Raw genomic sequence first — 22637 nt, 5'->3', positions numbered from 1 at the left:
CCACCACCCTCCTGGCCAGTAGTAACGCCACGTCCACTAATCTGCGCAGCGCAGGAGCCAATGGCCTGGAGAAGCCCAGTAGCGCGAGCGCCGGGGATCTCAACAGAGGTTCCCCTATAATTTGTCCCAATTCCGCGAAAATCTCCTCCCAGTACGCACTCACTCCCGGGCATAGCCATGCCAAGTGCAGAAAATCAGCGGACCCCGTCCCGCAACGCTCACACTCCGGGGAGCCACGTAGGCCATAGCGGTGCAACCGCTCTGGAGTATAGTACACTCTCTGCAGATATTTGAAGTGCACCAAGCGGTGTCTGCCATTGAGCGAGACCCTGCGAGTGTTGGCGCAGCAGTATTGCCACATGGCGTCGTCTATGGGGGATTGCAGATCTGCTTCCCACGCCGCTCTAGGGGTCGAAGTGGGGAATGTCTGATATGAAGGCCCAAGCCTGTGAACCGCTGAAATCAATTTGGCCGGTGTGTTCGTCCTGATGACGTACGTCAGTTCTGGGACCTCTTCAGGCTCCTGCAGTGCGGGGCCCAGAATTGCTCTGCAGGCCGACCGTATCCTGTGGTACTGAAACTTCTGCAGCAGCGGTGGGGCCGGGGCGACGGGAGGGAGCTGTTCCCAGGTTTTCAGCATTCCATCCAAGAATAGGTCCTCCATGGTGTGCACTCCCAGGGCCCTCAAAGCCTCTACCACCCCCCTCTCATTGAGCGGATCTAACCACAGGGCCCAGGCTACCGGCATCCGCGGGGAGTACAGCAAGGGGCACCCCCTTTCTCTCTGCAGAGCTCGCCACGCATGGTTCGTTGCTTTAAGCGAGTCCATGCGCCCGATTGCTCGGTCCGTAGTGAGACAGATCGTGGCGGGTAAGGGAAGAGGATCAGCAAATAGCTTCTCCAGGATGAGATGCGGAGTGCGGGCATCCCCATGGACCCAGGAGTGTAAATGGGTTGCTTGCGCCACCCGGTAATAGCGCTCCACGTCCGGCGCCCCCAGGCCCCCCTTTTCACACGGGAGCATCAGTGTCTCCCATTTAACACGAGGTTGCTTCCCGCCCCAGGCAAGCTTAATCAGTACCTGGTTCAGGCGTCTAAAGAACGTTTTCGACAAGACCACCGGAATATTAACAAAGAGGAAGAGAAACCGGGGGAGTACCACCATCTTCATAAGGGCGATCCTGCCCATCAATGAGAGAGGGAGCTTGATCCAGGCATCCACATCCTCCTCAAGTTTGGTGAATGCGACCCCATAGTTATCGCGGATCAGGATCTCTGGATCCGTGTGGAGACGGATGCCCAGGTATCTCACTGAGTCATCCGTCCACTGTAGGGGATATTCCATCTCAAACGGCTGCGTGACTGGGGTCAGAGGGAAAGCAATGGACTTATCCCAGTTCACTTTGAGTCCCGATAGAGCCCCAAAGCGTACCACTTCCCTGAGAATCGGAGCTAGGTTATTGACCGGGTCTCGGACGTAAAGTAAGGTGTCATCCGCATAAGTAGAGATACCAATCTTATATGTGGGGAAGCTGACACCCTCCAGACTATGATATTCACGCATGGCGCACGCTAATGGCTCAGCCACCAATGCATAAAGCAGAGGGGACAAGGGGCACCCCTGCCGGGTGCCCCTACCAATGGGTATCGGTGCCGAAACTCTGTCGCCGATACGCAGGCGAGCCGTAGGGTGGTGATAAAGAGCCCCAATTCTCTGAAGAAACGGTTCTCCCAGCCCCAGTTTGCGCAGGACCCTAACCATGAACGGCCATTCGACGGAGTCGAATGCCTTTTCCATGTCTAGGAATATTGCCAAGGCAGGGTTCTCCTGTTTCACATGCTGCATCGTCCCCAGCACCGTGCGAATGTTATAGGTTAGGTTCCTGCTGGGTACAAAGCCCGATTGTTCCGGCGCCACTAAGGTCGGGACCAGCAGCGCGAGTCTGTTGGAGAGGACCTTCGCGTAGAGCTTCGCATCCACGTTCAGCAAGCTGAGCGGACGGTACGACCCACATTGGTCCAGGGGCTTCCCCGGTTTCGGGATCGTGACCAGCAACGCTTCCCGCATCGAGGTCGGCATTTCGCCCTCTTCGCAGATCGCGTCAAAGAGGGCAAGCAAGCGTGGGAGCAAGAGGTCCTTGAAGGCTTTGTAAAAGCCTGCCGTTAGGCCGTCAGAGCCCGGGGCGCTCCCCGAGCGCATGCCACTCAGTGCATCCAAAATCTCGTCCCCCTGAAAGGGGGCCATCAGAAATTCCCTGTCGGAATTCTTAAGGAACGGCATCGAGATATAATCCAAGTAATCGTCTATCTCGGCTTCCGCACCTCCCGCCCTAGCTCGGTACAGTTCCGCATAGTATCGGCGGAACGTCTCTAAAATCTGGTCCTCCTCGACCACCCGGGCGCCCCCCGGAGTCTGCAGTTCATCTATCACCAATGGTTTACGGGACCCCTTGGCCATACGCGCCAGCAGAGCCCCCGGTCTCTCCCCCTCTCCAAAAGTCCGGGCAGTGGCATACTTCCCCATATAGAGAACTTCCCTATCCGCAAGCGCGTTATATTCCACTAGCGCGGGCGCTAGGCCCTGTCCCGCCTCTCCCCCCGGGTCCATCAACCGTTCCCTCTCCAGGGCAGCTATCTTGCTCTCCAGCGCAGAGAGATCTCGTCTAATGGAGCGCAGGACACTGGAGTGCTTGGACATGGCTATTCCCCTAATATAGACCTTAAAGGCCTCCCACACGGTAAAGAAACTGTCTACTGAGGTAGTATTGGTGGCGAAAAACCTTTCAATGTCTTCCGCTAGTTCCCCGCGGAAGGCGTCATCAAGAAGCGCGTAGGGCGGGAAGCGCCAAGTATATGGCGGTATCTCCTTCCTAACAGTGGAGAGACTGAGCAATATCGGGGAGTGGTCCGACAGCGTTCGTGGGAGAACTGCACAGGAGCTGATGCCACCCAGCATTGAGGAGGAGGCGAGCCAGTAGTCTATCCTAGTATGTATGTTGTGGTATGCGGAGTAGTGCGTGTAACCGCCCTGCGTGGGGTGCTTTTCCCGCCAAACATCCACCAGGTCCAGCTTCGTCATTTCCGCTGTCATGTAGATAGCTGACGCCACTGGCCGCCTTACGGGGCCCGCCGAGCGGTCCCTGTCTGGGTCAAACACAAAGTTGAAATCACCCCCCCATAACATTTTAGTGTGTGTGTGTGACCTACACGCAGCTGACAGAGCTGTGTAAAACTCCGGGCTATCATGGTTGGGGCCATAGACATTAACCAGGAGCAGGTCTTGCCCCCTCCCCGCGCACCTAGCCACTACGTATCTCCCCTCAGTGTCCACATTTAGTGGGGTAAGTTTCAATCTCGAGGCAGGGTTAACCCAGGTGATTACGCCGCGGGCGTGGGTGGTGAAACCCGCTACCACTATATTCCCTACCAACCCTCTGACCATCAGCATCCTACTGTGTACAGGCAGGTGTGTCTCTTGTAGCATGGCCACATCCACTCGATGCCTCTTTAGGAAGCTCATCACCTTCCTCAGCTTCCGATGATCATTCAGCCCCCTCACGTTCCAAGTTAGGAGGGACAGTGCGCGCCTCGGTTGCGGGTCCCCAGTCTCTACTGCAGCAGACATCCTAAATCACGGCACATCATATTGACTCCATCGGGAGACATCGGACAACCAAGCAGTACATCATCACGCAAGTCAGGCAGACATCCACCCAGCACACTCTCACACATCATTCGCCAGTTATCAACAGCAAACCACGGGCCCTCCGGTTCCCAAACAACAAACCCCTCAACTTTCGCCCATCCCCCCTCTCCCCGGACCCCGCCCCACCCACAGCTGACCACCCCCAACCCGGCCAGACAGCACCCCCCCCAGATCCCCATCAACACAAGAGCCCCAAAGTAGCGGGCAACACTAGTCCCAACTCCCTGGTGAGTTCCTCAGCCAAAAGCACAGGGGCAAAGCGCGCCGAGACTGTGTAGTCACCACCAGTGGTGCAAAAGTTCACTTATCTCCAATTCCGTCTCCCCGCAGCGCCCCCCGTGTTGTGATACCTCAGACTGGATTCACCAGGTTCCCCCTCCGCCCCCCCACCCGTTTCAATCATATCCCAGTGGTCACCTCACCAGCTTACGTGAATGGGACCATGAACAACAACGCAGCAGGAGTCATTGCGACGCGTCACTTGCCGTCTCTCGGCCACTGTCTCTAGTCCAGGCCGCAGCCCACAACCGGGAGACTCCGCGTGCATTCATGGTACATCACACAGCAATCACACTCTTACTGGGAATACAGTCGACCTGTCGCCTCAGTCCTGTTCCTCCATATGCGACACTTCCTCCGAGTCCTCCTCGTGTCGCTGTCGGTGTTCCTTGCGTTCCTTGGCCCAAGTTTTCAGTGATTTCTGCAGCTCCTTCGGGTCCGTAAAGAAGTACGATTTCCCGCCGGTGTTAATTCTCAATTTGGCCGGGTACAGCATCGCATAGTCCAGGCCCAGCTCACGCAGCTGCTTCTTATGCGGTATGAACTGGCGGCGTTCCTCCTGTACCTTGGCCGTGAAGTCAGGGTACAACGATATCTTCATGCCGTCCACCTGTAGTTGTCCTTTCTCCCTGGCCAGCCGCAGGGCCGTGTCCCTGTCCCTGTAGTTTAGGAGCTTGGCAATTATGGGCCGGGGCGGCAGTCCAGGTTGGGGTTGAGGGCCCAGAGTGCGGTGTGCTCTCTCCACTATGAACATTGGGGAGAAGGCCTCCTCCCCAAGCAGTGTTTTCAGCAGGCGTTCCACGTAGAGCTCCATCTTGCCTGTCTGCGTCGATTCCGCCACACCCGTTATGCGAATGTTCGATCTACGGGAGCGCGCTTCCAGGTCCTCGGCCTTATCACGGATCACTTGGAGCAGCCTGCCGAATTGCCGACGGTCTTTGTCCCACTCGGTCTGTGCCTCCTCAGCTTCCGTGAGCCTCCGTTCTGCCATGTCTAGGCGTTCGGCGTGTTTGTCCACACGTTCCGCCATGCGGTCCATGCGGTACGACAAATCATCGATCTTGGAGCCCACCGCCTCTATGCTGTTCTGAATGCCTCTCTCCATCGCCGCTAGCAACCCTCTAAGGTCCGCAGGGGTCGAGGACGCCGCGGCTCCCTTCGGGGAGGCTTCCGCCGCTTGTGACTCCGTCCCCTTCTTTGTCCGGCGGTCGAACGAGAGCTTCGCTTGGGTCGCATCGTTTTTCCCCATGTTGTCGGTCCAAAGCCAGAGCTGATCCCACCCTGGAAATGTTCAGCGGTGGCCGCGGGCGTATAGTTGTGCACACTCCACAGTCCCCGCTAGCGAGCCTAAAAATGGCGGCCTCGTCGCGGGAGCGGCCTCAGGAGTACCCCTCGTGTTAGGGTGCGTCAGCTCCCCTGTGCGATGTCTGGCCCCGACGGCGTACAAATGGCAGGGTCCCTGCAGGCGTATCCTCCCTACGCCTGTACTTCCAGACGGGCCTCGGTGGGTTTGCGGGTCGCGCCCCGTCCCAGTACCTGCAGACTGCGTTCACCGGCCCCTCCGGGTGTCAGGGCCGCACGTCAGGTGAAGTCGTGCGGGTCGCGCCACAGGGCAGGCCGCGGCTTCAGGCCTGGTCCGCACCTCTCTCCGTCGTCAATCCTGCGCGGGTCTTCACCCACTTCCACCGGCACTCCGGGCCACACAGCCGGGTCAGGGGGCCTCCGGGGGTCACCGGGCACCGAACCCAGTCAATTCGGCATTAATCAGGATAGTCTGCAGGATTTTTAAGGGGCTTCAGCGAGGAGCCGAAAGCTCACACGTCCGCCATCGACGCCGGCTAGCTCCGCCCCCCCTGTGCCACCATTTTAGTTCTTGAGGACGCCCCACTCGTGCTTACTTAGTTTGTCTCAGAGAGATACACTGAATAAAACAGGCTGGACATTTTCAATAAGCATTTATTGAACAGTTGTTATTCTGGTGTAAAATAGATGTGCTGCAACAACCGTTAGACAGAATAAGATATAAATGATTAACAGAACTATAAAGGTAAAAGGATGGTATAGTTCTACCATCTTATTATAATCATGAATACATTCAAGCATATAAAACACATGATAAAGATGCGTACTCCTACGATCCTTCCCTAACCAAATGTACCTACATGTGCCTAGCATGGGTGTAGGTGTTAAGCCAAGAATCCCTCTAAGATTTACTCAACTCCATTACCGGAAGTGTGAGACTATGGGACTCCGTTCTGGTCTCGAGTTGGACACCCCGTAAAGGATATTAGACCACTGCAAGCTGGAGCATCTGCATGCAGGAACCTCAGCATCTCTGGTCAATGTGTCGGCCAGGAAGTCTCTGTCTCCTTTGTCTATCTTAGCAAGATGTGATGTATATATACCGATATATCTCCCCAGGGGTCCTACCTTGCTGTATTACATTGTCGGCCTAAAGATGACGTCGGGCAGGAACTTTATACATCAATTTGATACAGGAGATGGTAGCCCTGCTGTGCTTCCAAGAATCCTCATGCATAATGTATGAGATTTCGAACTACGGAAAACCTGCATTCTGAATGCAGTGTAATATCTAGGTAAAAGGTCAGTCCCTGTAAACCGTGACAAGTGTAATGTAGGCAGAAAAAATAGGTGAAGGGTAACAAGTTTACCGAGGCCTATATTATAGTGCCTATATGGAATACAACACTACCGTCATTCTCTCTCATTCTTTCTGTCAGTCCTTCTGTTCCTCTTTGCTTCCAGCAATCCCCTTTCTTCTTTCTTTCACCCTTTCTGTAATAGCATCTGCCTCTTGCTAACTTTCCCTCCCCTACTTCACTATCTTGCTTACCCTCCCACCTGCCATTCTCAGTCACACTACTGTCGTCTCTCTCTACATCTCTCGCTTCACTATTACCCTTTCTTTCTCTTCCTCCACTCTTTCTTCCTCCTCTTTTTTCTCAAAACTCATTGCCTCTTCACACTCCTTCAAAATTTCAACCTAGCCCTATTTTCTGAGGCAGTATTTACCATGGGCTACAAGGAGAGGAATAGAGTCACCCACCCTCTATCTTCTCTTAGTTTGCTTCCCAGCCAGTACCGCCCACCCTCCGTCAGCTTTCTGCCCTAGCTCCTACATGTCTGCCATCTGTTGGCGGGGACAGGACAGAAATAGCCTGTAAAATGCAATTGTGATCGCCTCACTCCTAATAGCCTATAATTAACATATGGTATAAAAACAAAGGATGTGTTTTACCAGAGCAATGCAAGCAGCAGTGTGCTAGCACCCCTCTTTCAAAATCCATCCACGGGCTTAGGGTTGGTAAAAAATTACAGACAAAAGGCAGGGCACAAATCCTAAAAAAGAAGTAGAGGACTCAACAAGTTAGGTAGTATTCAAGTGACATCATGCGGCGTGACAACACAGGAAGTGACATCATATCTTAAGACCTCACACATGTTCAGCAGTTCTATCATGAGTACACTTGAGCTCTTTCAGTCCATCCCTGGGCAAGCAGGTGGTGTAAATTTACAGACAAAAGGCAGAGCACAAGAGGGGGGACTCACCAAGTGAGGTAGTATTCAAGTGATATCATGGGCGTGACATCACGATGTGCGTCATCATGGTTCATGACAAAACAGGAGGCGACATCAGATCTTAAAACCTCACACGCTCAGCAGATCTAGCATGTATATACTTGAGCACATTCCGAGATTCAACAAGTGAAAGCTGATCAGTATTTAAGCCTGTGGCAACTTTGCTGTTTGAAGGAATTTACAGCCCAAATGCAGATGAAGTTTGGTGTCCGACTAACAACAGTAAACAAGCCACTAACCACTACATGTTAGGGAGACTAAACTAAGAACAAAGCACAGTTCATGCATTGCAATAACAATCCTAGAAACTGCAATTGTGAATATCAAAACTGTTAAACTTTATTTCCTGACCTAACATACCACCATTATATACACTGACAATTATAAATGCTTGACCATTTAAAATAAATGGAAGTTGCACACTATATTTGGTATTCTGAGCAATGGTGAACAATATATATATATTAATACAGACATTAACATATGGCACAGGATTCCAAAGTGAAACAGGACAACCCATGAGATTTATGAACATTAATGAAGAAAGAGGTGTAATACTAAGACCGTTTTGTATGGTATGAGAAAAAGCTACTACTGAGACCAGCATCAAGCAATGCCTGCTAGGAAACTGTAAAAGGCACCCCTGTTCTGAGCCCATTTATGATCTAGGTACCCCAACAGACAGCTCGACTAAAGGCCTGATCATAAACGATCTCCATACCCTGATTGGTGGAGCTGCAGTCTCACACCTTAGTTTTTAAAAGACCTGTGCAACCTGGGCACCAGCACTGCTGTGTAAGCTGAGGGATGGGAATTGAAGTCCAATATCCCTACCATCAAAGAGGTTGTTTAATGATTATACCAGGATTTTTGTACTCAACTCGCTACTTGTTCTTGGAGCATGGGGGAGTGGTGGAATCAAGGAAGCAGACAGAAATGTAATATACCACCCCCATTAAAAAAATGGTTTAAATGATGGCATCAAGCAAGCGAGCTAAACCCTCACCAGACGAGCTCCCTTGACTCTTCTATCCAAGCATCTATCAATTCAGCCTTCCACCTTTCTATCCACCCGCTCAAATACATTGCGCCTTTACATTCTGTCATTCATTCTTTCTTTCATCCATCATTCAGTCTTTTACCATTCTATCCATGCATTTGCTATTTCATCGTCCATTCACCCATCTATCTTCTATGCATCCATCCACTCATGCATCCATCATTTGACCTACCCTTCCATCAATAAAGCCTTTTATCCTTCAATTGATCTTCTTGTCCATCCACCACCCCTGATTTCCATTTACTCTGCTATCCTTTCCCTCACTCACTCACCATTCTTTCACCCACTCATCCATCGATCTATGCCTTTTATATCAACCCATCATTCTTTCTTGCTTAGCTTGGATTGTGAGCTTTTATCTGCCAAGTTGCAGACGAAAGAGACCCATAAGGAATCCCACACTCTGTGTAAGAGCTAAAGTGGGGGCTGACGACGCCTCTAGGTGGAATGAAGCTCACTCTAAGGCCTGGGTTGACATGATTTTCATACTGCTTCTAGCGAAGGCACAAATAGAGGGGGACAAGCCAACACATTTACAGGGGAGGGGGGTGGGGGGGGGGGGCATACCTGAACCAAGGGTCTGGCTTGGCTCTAAGAGACCAAGCACAGGCTGAGTCATGACAAATATTTTACATGTCAATCATGCAACACAGAGGTCAGAATATGATGCTTCTTTAAAATGAAAAAAGGCTTATTTCTATAACATACCTACTCGTTTCACTGCTGTACATCAAATACTATCACTGCCATGATGACAATGCTACTACTGTACCAAGATGCAAGTAGATTGTGTATTGGAAGATGCTCGTGTATGGGATGATAAAGATAAAGGAAGCATGGTGAAATAAAATATGTACCTAGGATCACAGTGCTTGGTTATGGGAAAGCAGGGACTGATCCCAGGTTATCTGGTTTCATATTGTGCAACCCAGCCATGAGATGGGTATCTCCCTCTCTCCTTCCTTATAAACGAATATTACTGCTTTGATGTAAGTTTTGGTGCATGTTGTGCAATGGCAGGGTGAAGCCACTTGAAATCTCAGCTTGCTGTATTGAAAGACTTCGGGTAACTGTAAGGGAAGGGAGGGCACCTTTGAAGTAGACATGAGTTAATGGAGGAAGAGGAGTGACGAAAAGATAGACTAGGCTAAGGGGAGGGGAGTGACTGAAAAGAGGGCACTTAAAGGAGGACGATTACTGAATGACGAAGGAAGGTGACTGAATGGAGAGAGGGGTTAGAGAGAGTGGCGTAAACAGAGATGAGAGGAAGAGAAATAGGGAAGGGAGTAACTAAAATAGAAAGGACGGCCGGAAGTAGAGTCCATGAGATGCTTAGTGGGCTTTTATGGCACAGTAAAGACACAGGAAGCCTGAAAGAGGAAACATTGAAGCTGAAGCCTGACAGAAGACTGCACTGTACACCAGGAAGCTGTGACACCATAACAGAGCACCCAGAGGGCAGGACACTGACCCCTCTTAAACTCAGAAGGCCATCACAGGGCACTCAGGACTGTACATCTCTACCTCCCAGCACCTCCCAGCACCCACCAGCCCCATCCCTTTATTCCCAGAGTTTTATATAGCGCGAAATTGACCCGAAAGGTATCAGTGCGCTTTACACGAGCACCCGTTTTGTGACAGAATGACATATTCATTTTTGTTGGGCACAGGGAGATTAAGTGATTTGCCCAGAATCACAAGATTTTCAGCGTCCCTGCCGAGATTCGAATCCGGTTCCCCAGCATCAAGGTTTGACCGCTCTAGCCAGTAAGGCTACATCCTCTCCCTACCCTAATCATCTAAACCAAAAATACAGACTTTTAAGGAATGTCCATAAGATAATGTTAGCTAACATTATTACCTGCACTTAGGAAGCCTAATAAAGTTAGTAACACATGTAAATCAGAAAGGTTTAGTCAATGGGAGACTTGTGTTATCCAACATTAGGTTGTTCAGCAATATTTCTGCCTTGGCTGAAAACAGTGGCGAGGCATGGTATGCTGTGGCGTCAGCCATGGAGCACTCCATGCATAGTCTTGGATGGCTGTTTCAAGAGCTAACTTTTCAGAAGAACTTGAGCAAGACCATCAGGATAAGGACTGTGATCAGTCTCATGGTGTGATAAGGGAGACACTACAGGGCCTCAACGCATTCCTATTCTTCCACTCTATACCACACCCAGTAACATACACTGCACAGCTCTCTGCACAGAGCTGTTTAAGCAGCAATAGTGTGTGTGGAGGCACTTCTTATAGTGCCCCAATACTGCTCCTATCCCTTTGTGCAGAGAATGCAGAACAGACTGTGCAATTAAATGTATGACAGGTTTGAGTGGGCATTATTTTCCTTGAGGTTTTCCTGTCTTTTCTCATTTAGCTCATTCTCCTCCTCGGTCCTAAGAACTCAATCACCCAATCCACCTAGCCGATTTATTTCAAAGCACTCATCAATGCCACAATTGGAAAAGGTGTTTCAAACGATAAATTGGCCCACTTGGGGTTGATGGAGTGTGTTTTAACACTTTATTTATATTTAATTTGTATTTAATGCATTCATAAATTTCAAATTTACTTTGGGTATTCTAATATACAGAATTAAGTACAAAGCTCATCATATTGTTATGAATCGACGAACTTATGGCATGACAAGGGACAGGGTTAACCCACTTGGGTCTAACTGTGACATTGACCTGCCTATTTCTTGTGCGGTAACTTAGCCATAACCTCGGTTGGTGGTTATTTGGCAAAGCGACCAGTCAATACCTATGTTAGACATACTATTTGAGTTTGATTGGGACACCGTACACTGTTTGAGAAGGGCATGGCCAAACAATATGCAAATATCACGAGCTGAACATGATTGATACATTGTAAAAACACGTAAATATTTTTGTGATAATATTTGTGAATTGTTGTTCTTGTAAACCAAGCTATTCTCAGATATTAGTCAACCTTGGTGTCACTTAGATTATTTCATGCATGCAGACAACACCACTGTTTATTGTTATTAGTTTCACATTTCGTTATATTATTTTCACGTGAATTGTAACATTCAAAGATGGTCAACGTACAGAGAAGCTATGTGTCCCCTTTAACCCTTTGCCTATGTTGTTGACCTTTGTTTCCACGTTATTTATTGGTGCCTGTAATGAGGAGAAATGGCCTAAGAACAAGGCGTGGGTGTTACAACGAAACGCGTTGGGTTGGGTTTGTTTTTTGGTGAACACGATTGCACTGGATTAAACTTTTCCATCCTGAGCCAATTCTTTTCTCTACGTATACCGGAGTGAGAGTCATCCTGTTTTTAATATAATTGTGAAATTGAGTGTTGAATGGGTTCCTCACCCGTGACCGCACCACCATCGGAGGGTCCTACACATGAGGACTGTGAACCAGGGAGATATATATATATATATATTACGCTCTAACTTTTCCAAGCTTCATAGAAAAGATGCAGCACTCAAGGAGGGATTGTGACGTCACAGAAGGGTTTATTGTGGGGGGGGGGGGAAGCACAGACGCGATTCGGCGTGAGCCTTCGTCAGTGTATCAATAGTGACATAGAAACAGCATGCTAATAAAGTTTCTTTACAATCAATGACAGCGACATAGGACTACACCCTCAAACACCACTATGAGCACCATCTTGGAATGTTGTTATATCCATTATTCTTCCACATACGAGAATCAGTTGCGCATATACAGATTATCATCGTATTAGTGTTAAGTGGGTATGTTATTTATACAAGTGTCACAAGATTATGACATAAAATAAAGCCGTGGATCGGCTAATGTCCTATGTACAAGGTGTCTCATCATGATTATTACGTTTTACTATTTACTGAAAATAACACCACAGTTCATCAAAGATTAATCAAAAATTATATATATGTGTATAACATCACAATTCATCAGAAAATCAATATTGATCAGTTCAAAATTCAAAGTTTACAGAATACATCATCGAGTCAGCTAACACTGATTCAATTAATGAGTTTAATAAACTCGACTAAAAAAATCTTTCTTCTCTATATACTCAGATCAGAAGATATAATTCTTGTACACAGAGTTTAGTTCAAAACGCGGTAGCTTTGTGTGATCAGAGATATACTGCAAGCCCTGCAAGAACTGCATAGATGGTGATTAGATGCAGGGCAAGTTGCAGATAAAACAAAGAGCAGTACAATACACAAGTGTGCAGAACAATTGCACAGAACAAAGTTCATATGGGACAGCAAAAGCAGGGACTTGTAGATTACGAGGCGGGATCAATATCCCCTTTCTCCTCCCACAGTACCTTCTGACCTATTTCTGTCCCGATCAAACCATGGAGACTACAGATGCTATTTACCCAGTAATGGCATGGCAGAGGAAGGTCCCTATCTAGTTATTGAAGGAGACCATTCTCAGGAGGTGATCTAGTTGATGTGATATCACTTGCCTAGATGGAATGCCATTTCCTCCCCGCCGTTGAGTCCTCTTGGATGTTTGGTGGAGAGGTCTATGATGTACCTTGATTCTAACCTGCGAAGTCTTCTCAGACGATCGCCTCCTCTAACATTGGGTGGGACAATGTCCAACCCAAAGAATTGGAGTGGATTACGATCCTTGCCATGTTCTTCAGCAAAGTGCCGGGCAACCGGGTAGGCGGTATCAACCTTCTCGATTGCCCGTTGATGTTCCAATATTCTCAGTTTGAGTTCCTTAATTGTACTGCCGATGTAGCGAAGGCCACATGGGCAGCGCAAACAGTACACTACAAACTGGGAACTGCAGGTTATGAATTTCTTAATGGGCACTGTTCTTCCTGTATCGGATATGGTGTACGATAGCACTCTTCTGCTCCCGATACAGGCTTTACAGTGTCCACAAGGCAAAAATCCCATCATCTGTTTCAAGGTATTGGTCTTGGGTATTGGTTTCTCCAAGTGACTGGAGACCAATATATCGCCCAGTGATCTTGCTCTACTAAACGTTAATAGAGGACGGGCAGGTAAGTCTTCCTTCAATATGCTGTCCGTTTGTAATATATGCCAGTTCTTGTTAAGCATTGCTCTTAAGTCGTTGGCACCTGATGAATAAGGGGTAATCAATCTGAACTTCCCTTCATTGGCGGCAACTTTTTTCTCTCGACCACCACCTTGGTTGTCAGTAATGTTGCCCTTTGTATCCTTCTTACTTTCTTTAGTGTGTTGTTTATAAGTTCCTCACCATAGCCCCTAATAGAAAAGCGCGCTAAACACTCTGAGGCAGCCGCCTTGAAGTCTGAATCCCTAGAGTAATTTCTTCGGAGCCTAAGAAGTTCTCCGTAAGGAGTGCTCCTTATAAGCTGGGGAGGATGGCTACTGCTGGCAAAGAGTGTTGAATTGCCAGCAGTTTCTTTCCTATAGAGGGCAGTATGCAGATGGTCCCCCTCGACAAACACCCTCAGATCCAAGTAGTCCGCTGCCACCGGACTAATTGAACCTGAGAAATGCAGATTTAGGTTATTAGTGTTCAGTACCCTGATGAATTCCTCTGCTGTCTTTGTCCCACAGTTCCAGACGATATATATATATATATATATACATATCCTACTGGCGGGTTAGAACCTAATTTCCATAGGAAAATAATTTTTTTGACTTGCCTATATCGTTCCTATATCTTTGGCGTCAATTGACGAATCTTCAAAAAAATTTTTTTTTAAAGTGTGCTGCCGGGTTGAATTGTGCTTGGAAAGTTTGTGATGAGCAACCGAGCGAGAGCTGAGAAAAATAGGGGGGTGAAAAAAAAAATCAGTTTATCCATTCTTTTATTCTGAATCAAAAATCTAAAACTCCAGTTATATGTATGCTACTCCGCTTGTTCTGGTATCTAATTAAAGATAAAAATACTCAAATTTTAGAAATTGGTGTCTGATTTCTCTTGAGTCGTCTCAATTACTTATCATCCATGTTGGTACTTTGAAATGCTTAATACATGTTCCTTAGTAAAGCCTGACTGCTCTTTGCTGCACTACTAGGACTGAAGTAAGGAATAAATAGTGTGAATTCAAGGACCATCTTTTGGGTATCGTGGTAGCATTAGATGGTGAGGTCTGAACCCCACACAACATAATACTGCACTTTCCTACACTGCCAGGCCCTCACCAGACAGGAACAGAAGCAACCCCAGAGAAATTTCAACCTACTTGAGCCTAGTCACCGAGATGCAGCTCGAGTCCTGTGGCACAGTGAGCACAAGACCGACATAGAAGCACACTCACTGCACTTAGGACGCCTAACAAACTTGCTGATAAAAGGAAATTTGCACATGCACAAACTTTTACAACTTATTTTACCATGAGTCTTTCTTTTTTTTTTTTTGTTAGTGAAGGACTGAGAATAAATCCTGTTTTGTTTATAACGTCCTGTGCATTGCATGCTAGAAGTAATATCTGTCATGATGAACACGTTACTTACATTAGGTAGCGCTCATTTGTGATAGAAACTAACCACAGATTCCTCACCTTTTGAATATTGCCCAAGCATCCGACTGGATCCAGAAACTTTTCAGAACTACCTCTGCGTTCCAGTAGGTGGAGCCTTACAGATCTGCACGGTCACCGTCCTGCTTCAGAAAATGACATGTAGAGCCTATATAAGTGGCACTAATGAAGGCTGACATCAATTGCTTTGAGGCTGTCCGTGCCCCCAGACGCAGAGCCCCAGTAGAAAATAACTTTGAGAAGTGAACAGGTTCCTAGACTTGGGATCTTGTTAATAGATATAGTCTAATTCACTTAACGGGGAGGATGGAAGGGTCGGTGAGGATTCTGCAGTTAGAGTCTCTACCAGAAAGAATGCAACGGGAGGTAAGTAACTTGTTCTTCTGATAGAAACTTTTAACCGCAGATTCCTCGCCTCTTGAATAGGTACTAAAGCAGCACCTAGTTGGAGATAGGTTTATGAATCCACTCAAACCAAAACGTTCTGTAGGACTGAGCAGGCGAAATGCAGCTCTAAGTGAACCTGGCTATCCAGACAGTAGTGCTACATGAATGTATGGAGTGACACCCGCATAGATGCCGGGCAGATGTCCAGGACCGGAAATCCGCATGACAATGCAATGTTAGCCGCTCTGGTGGACTGAGCACAACCTTTCTGGAGGCTGCTTTTTGGCCAGTGCGTAGCAGGCCTTAATGCAGAGCACAATCCAGCAGGATTTTGCCTTATTTCTTTTTAAACTGCACTGAACCCCACAAAGAGCGGATTGCCGAGCTGGTGTTCTCTGGAACGATCAATCTAAAAGCTAAGTGCTCTTTTGGGTCCTAGCAATGTAGTTTCTCCACCTTAGAGAGTAAGGCGGAGCAAAGAACATTGACAGGTGGTATTTTGATCAGCGTGGAACTGTGTCACACCTTTCGGCAAGAAGGATGATCATGTCCACTGACTCAGCTTGTCCGGCAAGAAGGAGGTGTATGGGGGTTGGCACAAAGCTTGAACCTCAATCATTCACTGCACCAATGCTATGGCGATGAGGAACACTGCCTTGAAGGTGAGAAGGTGCAAGTGACAGCTGTGAAGCGACTCAATGAGAAGGCACATCAAATATGTGAGGACCAAGTTAAAGTCCCACTGCGCATGACAAAAGGAGAGGGCGGAAACAGATGTTGTAGGCCTTTCGAAAAATTCATCACAATGGCTGATTTAAATGAGAGCTTGTATGGCAACCGTAAAAAAAAAAAAGCCAAAAGGTACCTTTTAACTGTACTCGGGGCAAAGCCTTACAGGGCAAGGGGCAAAAACAAGAAAACGTCATATAGCCTTGCCAGAAGGGGGTCAATCTGAAGTGTACCACACCAAGCCACAAATTTGTCTTAATGACAGGCTTGTACTGTCTTTGTTAAGAGACCCCTGGTTGCCAAGATGACACCAACCACCTCCAGAGGAAGGTCGAAGGTATTCAACTGTCGCCGCTCAATCTACAAGCATGAAGTTGGAGACTGAATTTCCAGATGCAGAACTCTGCTCCATTGCTGCAACAACCAGCTCTTCCCAGAGAGGGCAGTCTGATTGGAGAACAGATGCTCATACCCAGGAGATATGGAAACCATACTCTCCGTGCTCAATACGACGCCACTAGGTTAGTATGGGCCAGGTCGGGCCTGATCTACAGAACTCCGGGCAGAAGATGTATATGCGGGAAGGCATACAGAAGTCCCAAGTCCCAGCCTAGGGAGAAAATGTGCCCTAGCAAGACACACCTTGGACATTCCAAAATGCAGAATTGTACATTCTCTGTGGTGGCAAAGAGATCGAGCCGACGTTCTTCTCATTCAAGGAAGAGACCTTGCGCCACTTCCAGGTACAAGTGTCACACATGATTCGCTAACTGTCAGTGACTGAGTTTGTCCACATTGGCATTGAAAGATCCTGCCAGGGGGTTCACCACCGGGAAAATTCTTTGATGGTCTTCTGACACAAGGTCCATGACCCAACCCTGCCATGTTTGTTGCAATACCACATTGCAGTGGTGTTGTCTCTGACCACTTGCACCATCCTTCCTTTGATGGATGGATGGATGGATGGAAGGCTGGCCTTCAATGCTTAGAGGATGGCCCTCAGCTCTAGAAAGATAATATGGAGCCTGGACTTTGCTCGAACCAGAGGCCTCTGATCTCCACCTCTCCCAGGTGGCCGACCAAACCCAGAAGTGATGCACCAGTCACCACTGTCAGCTCTGAGTGAGCTAGAAAGAGGTCTGCTGCTGACCCAAACGCTGTTCGGCATCCACCATGGCAGACCTTTTGCAGTCCCCTCTGAAATATGGATATGGTCGGAGAAGGCCCCCTTGATGTTGGGCCCACAGAGACTTCAGAAACAACTACACAGTCCACATATGCCACCTGGCTTGTTTGACCAGCAGGATGCCGGGGGTCATCAGTCTCAGCAGCCTCAGAGTTGACCTCATTTAAATCCAGGACCTAGGCTGTAAGATCGGAATCACAGCCTGAATCTCGGGACTCTCCTTTCGCGAGGAAAGACACAAAACCGGAGTATATTCAAAGCTCAGTTGAAGGGGAGCATCTGAGTTGAGTGTGTCTTCAGCTCCATGATAGTGAACCCCAAAGATGATGCGAAACGTGCGCTAAAGGCAAGTTCGTCTGCCTGGACGACGCTCAGCACCACTAACCCTGGTCCTAATAATCCCCATCTCTACACCTCAATGACTCTCTGCTCACTCAACCCACGCTGCCCTTCTATCTGCTGCTGCTCTTCCACACCCCAAACTTCAGGTGGACCCTTCACATGCACACATTGCTACTTCACCTGCAATAGCACACCCACACATGCCCCCGTGCATCAACACTTTATCCGCCCACTCAGGCAAACTCACAATGCACCAAACAAACACCTCAACAACCACTCACGTGCATGCTTCACAACTACCGCTCGCTCAGCAAAGACGCAACAGAGATCTGGGATCTCCTCAGCAACAGCATGCCAGACCTCTTCTTCCTTACAGTAACATGGCTCAACCATGCGTTGGCACCAGACATCGCTGTGGCCATCACAGCAGGTTACAAGATCACACGCCAGGACCACCTTCACAAGCCAGTAGGACACCACAAGGACACCATCCAATGCACCACATCCACGGATATAGACACCCTCTTCATGGAACACATGCACTACTGTCTACAAGCAAACAGCTTTACTCTGAAAGGCACCCTTGCATGTCGACCACCTGGACCACAAACCAATTTCCGCGACTTCATCTCAGACTTCATTGCTTCCTTTACTATCAACTCCAAGGACTTCCTACTATATTCAGCAACATTGATTTCCACCTCCTGGACCCTATGGACCCCTGCTTCACAGCCCTCCTTGCAAGCATGAAAAACCACGGACTCACCCAGCTCATCACAGAACCCACTCACATCGCAGGACATACAATGGACCCAATCTTCGCCACCAACAAGAGGATCACCTACAACTCAGCCTTACCACTGACATGGAGCAACCACTCCATCATACACTTCCAAATCACCATACCTCATACAGCACTCCCACCATCATCAACCTACCCACCCGACACTGGAACAAAATAGATGACTGGCCCTCAAATCGGAACAACCCAACATCACTTACAACCTCGACAAGGACATCACCAACTTCAAAGAATGGATCAGGAACTGTGCAGACTCCATCCCACCCATCAAAAGCAACAAATAAAGAAGAAAAAACAAACAAACGCAAAAGTTACTACTTGTGTAACGATATATCTGTAAGAGACATTGGTTAGTGATAGATTCCTTACCGTAGAATATTCCCAGGCGTCAGACTGGATCCGGAAAGTTTTTCATCTGCACTACACCTGCGTGTCGGTTGGTGGCATCGTGCGGCTCTGTGTCCATTGCTGGCATTGTAAGCACCAAGATGACTTCACGGAGACTACTTAGGGGCCACCCATGCGTGCTGACGTCAGTTCTGTACATGACTTTCCGCTCCAGGAACGCAGAGCCATGCAAGAAACTGACCACTGGTGCCATGAAACTAGGGCCCTGAAAGGGATGACCTTAACCCTAGAAATCAGTTCGCAGAACGGGGAGGATGGGCGGGGTGGTAAGGAATCTATCACTAACTAATGTCTCTTACAGATATATTGTTACACAAGTAGTAACTTGTGCATCTGAAAGAGAAAAGTTAGTGATAGATTCCTTACCTTAGAATAGATACCCCAGCAATACCAACCACGGTGGTGGATCTGCGAATAAGATTACACCAGAAAGTCTCGGAGAACAGAACGGCCAAAGAAGCAGTCTCTCCGCACTGGACTGTCAAGGCAGAAATGTTTGATAAACGTGTGCAGCAAAGCCCACGTAGCTGCCTGACAAATGTCCTGCAAGGGAACGCCGCGTCCCAAGGCAGTAGTGGCTGCTGTTGCCCTGGTAGAATGGGCACGCAGCCCCACAGGAGGCTCCTTCTTGGCCGAGTAACATGCTTTGATTCACAGAACGACCCACCGAGAGTTTGTTTGTGCACAGCCCGACCTTTTTTGGCGCCCACGTAGCCAACAAAGAGTTGGTCCTCCACCCGGAACTGTTGTGTGCGCTTCAGAAGAATGAGAGCGCACGTTTTGGGTTCAGACGGTGGAGCCTCTCTACCTCTTTTGAAGGATGCGGAGGCGGAAAGAAGGTGAGCAAAGTGATGGTCTGCCCGATGTGGAAGGGCGTGACAACCTTTGGCAAGAAAGAAGGACGGGTCCTTAAAACCACCTTGTCCGGATGAACAACAAGGAAAGGAGGTTTAGAAGAAAGAGGCTGGAGCTCACTCACTCTTCTGGCAGAGGTGATAGCTACCAGGAAAGCAGTCTTTAGAGTGAGAAGATGTAAAGGACAGTTATGAAGGGCTCAAAGGGAGCGCACATTCAGGTAGGTCAAGACAAGATTTAAGTCCCATTGATGCACTATGAAAGGCACGGGAGGAAACGTGTGTGTAATGCCTTTTAGGAAAGCGTTGACAACCGGGAACTTAAAGAGTGAAGGCTGATCTGGAAGCCTTAGAAAGGCAGAGATGGCCGAAAGATAACCTTTGATGGTGCCCAGAGCAGAGCCCTGCTGGGCCAAGGATAGTAGGAACAGAAGGACACCAGAAAGAGGGGCAGAAAGGGGATTCATAGCCTTTGCTGTGCACAATGCCACAAATATGTTTTACCTGCAGGCGTATACCGTCTTAGTGTAGGGACGCCTGGCTGCCAGAACGACATCACAGACTTTGGGAGGAATATCGAAAGCTGTCAACTGTCGCCGCTCAATCTCCATGCATGGAGGTGGAGGCTGGACAGGTTCGGGTGGAGGTCCGTCCCCTGCTGCTGCGACAGAAGATCCTCCCAAAGAGGCAGTCGGATCGGGGGATCGAGTGCCATGTTGAGTAGCCCGGGATATCAGTATCTTTGTGCCCAATCCGAAGCCACAAGGATGACTTGGGCCTGGTCGCGCAGAATCTTCTTCAGCACTCTGGGCAAAAGTGGTATAGGCAGAAAGGCTTACAAAAGACTGCAACGGAAAGGCTTACAACAGACTGCAACTCCACTTGTGACGAAAAGCGTCTTCGAGTGAGTGCCGCCTTGAAAATTCCAATGCGCAGAACTGATGACATTGTGCGTTCTCTTCGGTGGCGAATAGATCTAACCAAGGCTCTCCCCACTGCAGAAAGAGACTTTGCGCCACCTCCGAGTTCAGACGCCATTCGTGATCCATCATGCACTGGCGGCTAAGGTCGTCCGCCCTGGCATTCAGAGAACCTGCCAGGCATTGAACCACTAAGCTGAAGCCTTGATGTTCCAGCCATGTCCAGAAGCTCAGAGCCTCCTGACATATGGTCCACGACCCCACCCCGCCCTGTTTGTTGCACTACCACATGGCAGTGGTGTTGTCCGTGAACACCTGCACTACACTTCCCCGGACAGAGGGAAGGAATGCCTTCAGTGCAAGTCAGATCGCCTGAAGCTCCAAAAGATTGATATGGAGCCAGGATTCCGCCAGAGACCAGAGGCCTCTGATCTCCGCCTCTCCCAAGTGGCTGCCCCATCCCAGGAGGGACACGTCCGTCACCACTGTGTGCTCCGGTTGGGGAAGGGAGAGGGATCTGCCGTTGACCCAACACTGGTCAGTGAACCTTCACTGCAGTTATTGTGCACTGCCCTCTGAGATGTGGACTTAGTCGGACAGGTGTCCCTGATGCTGCGCCCACTGGAACTTCAGGTCCCACTGCAGAGCCCGCATATGCCATCTGGCATGATTGATCAGTTGGATGCAGGAGGCCATAAGGACCAGCAGCCTCAGTGTCTTACTGACCAAAACCCAGGAGAAGGGCTGAAAGATTGGAATCATAGCCTGAATGTCCCAGACTCGCTCTTCTGGAGGGAAAACCCGAAATTGCGCCGTGGCCAGAACCACTCAGATGAAGAGGAGCTTCTGAGAGGGAAACAGATGTGACCTCGGCACGTTGATGAAGAACCCCAGCAAATGCAGGAGGTCTGCCGTAGTCTGAAGGTGTAAGACTACTGCCTGGGGCGAGCCCGCCTTCAACAACCAGCCGTCGAGATAGGGGAAGACTGAAACCCCCCTATCTGCGCAGACAAGCTGCGACCACAGCCATCACTTTAGTGAACACCCAAGGGGCACTGGGAGCCCGGTGAACTGAAAGTGTTCGTGACCAACCATGAACCGCAGGTAACGCCAGCGGGCCGGCAGGACATGAAAGTAGGCATCCTGCAAGTGTAATGCTACCATCCAGTCTTGTGGGTCCAGGAAACAATTGATGTTCCGAAGGTATAAAACACTCTCGATGGCCCCCTAGGCCAAGGGTGCCACAACTTCCTGTTTGCTAAGCGTCAAGTGATCCACCGACATGCAGCGGCACTGACGTGGTGTAGTAGTATTGAAAGGGAGGAGTAGCCCCTTCGGACTGTGTGCAGAACCCACCTGTCCAACGTTATGGAGCACCGGTGGGGGAGGTGACGGCGAATCCTGCCGCCCGCTGGCGTGTGTTGGGCCTGAAACTGTGGACTGAAACAGCAGACTAGGAAGGCCCTTGAGGCAGCGGTGGTAGGGGTGGCGGTGGACTAATCTGCCCGCTAGTCTTGGGACCCACCCTGCTGTCATACAAATTGCTCTGCCTATGGAGGATGCGGGGTCAAGACCACAATGGATGGTGAATCCCGCTGCATCTTTGCCCGCGCCCAGTGCTTGGGAGAGCACCTTCCAAGGCTCCGCTAGACACAGTGGCAGCACCAGTACCACCGTGTCCCACACAGAGTTGGAATAGAGGCTCAAAAGGCCCTTGGAGAAGCAGAGCCCTGGACCACTAGACACTGTGGCAGAAGGTGCTGTACGATGAAGCTGGGGTTGCCTCGTATGCACAGGCACTCCTGTGTTATGTTTAAAGTGAGTTATTGAAGGGTAGTAGCAGCTCTGTAGAGAAGGCCGCTGATGAAGCACTGCAGTGAGGAGATGTGCCCTGATAGG

This window comes from Lissotriton helveticus, chromosome 6 (genome assembly GCF_964261635.1).
Source record: "Lissotriton helveticus chromosome 6, aLisHel1.1, whole genome shotgun sequence".
Taxonomy (NCBI): Eukaryota; Metazoa; Chordata; class Amphibia; order Caudata; family Salamandridae; genus Lissotriton; species Lissotriton helveticus.
The sequence above is the reverse complement of the archived record's forward strand: the minus strand, read 5'-3'. Positions refer to the sequence as shown.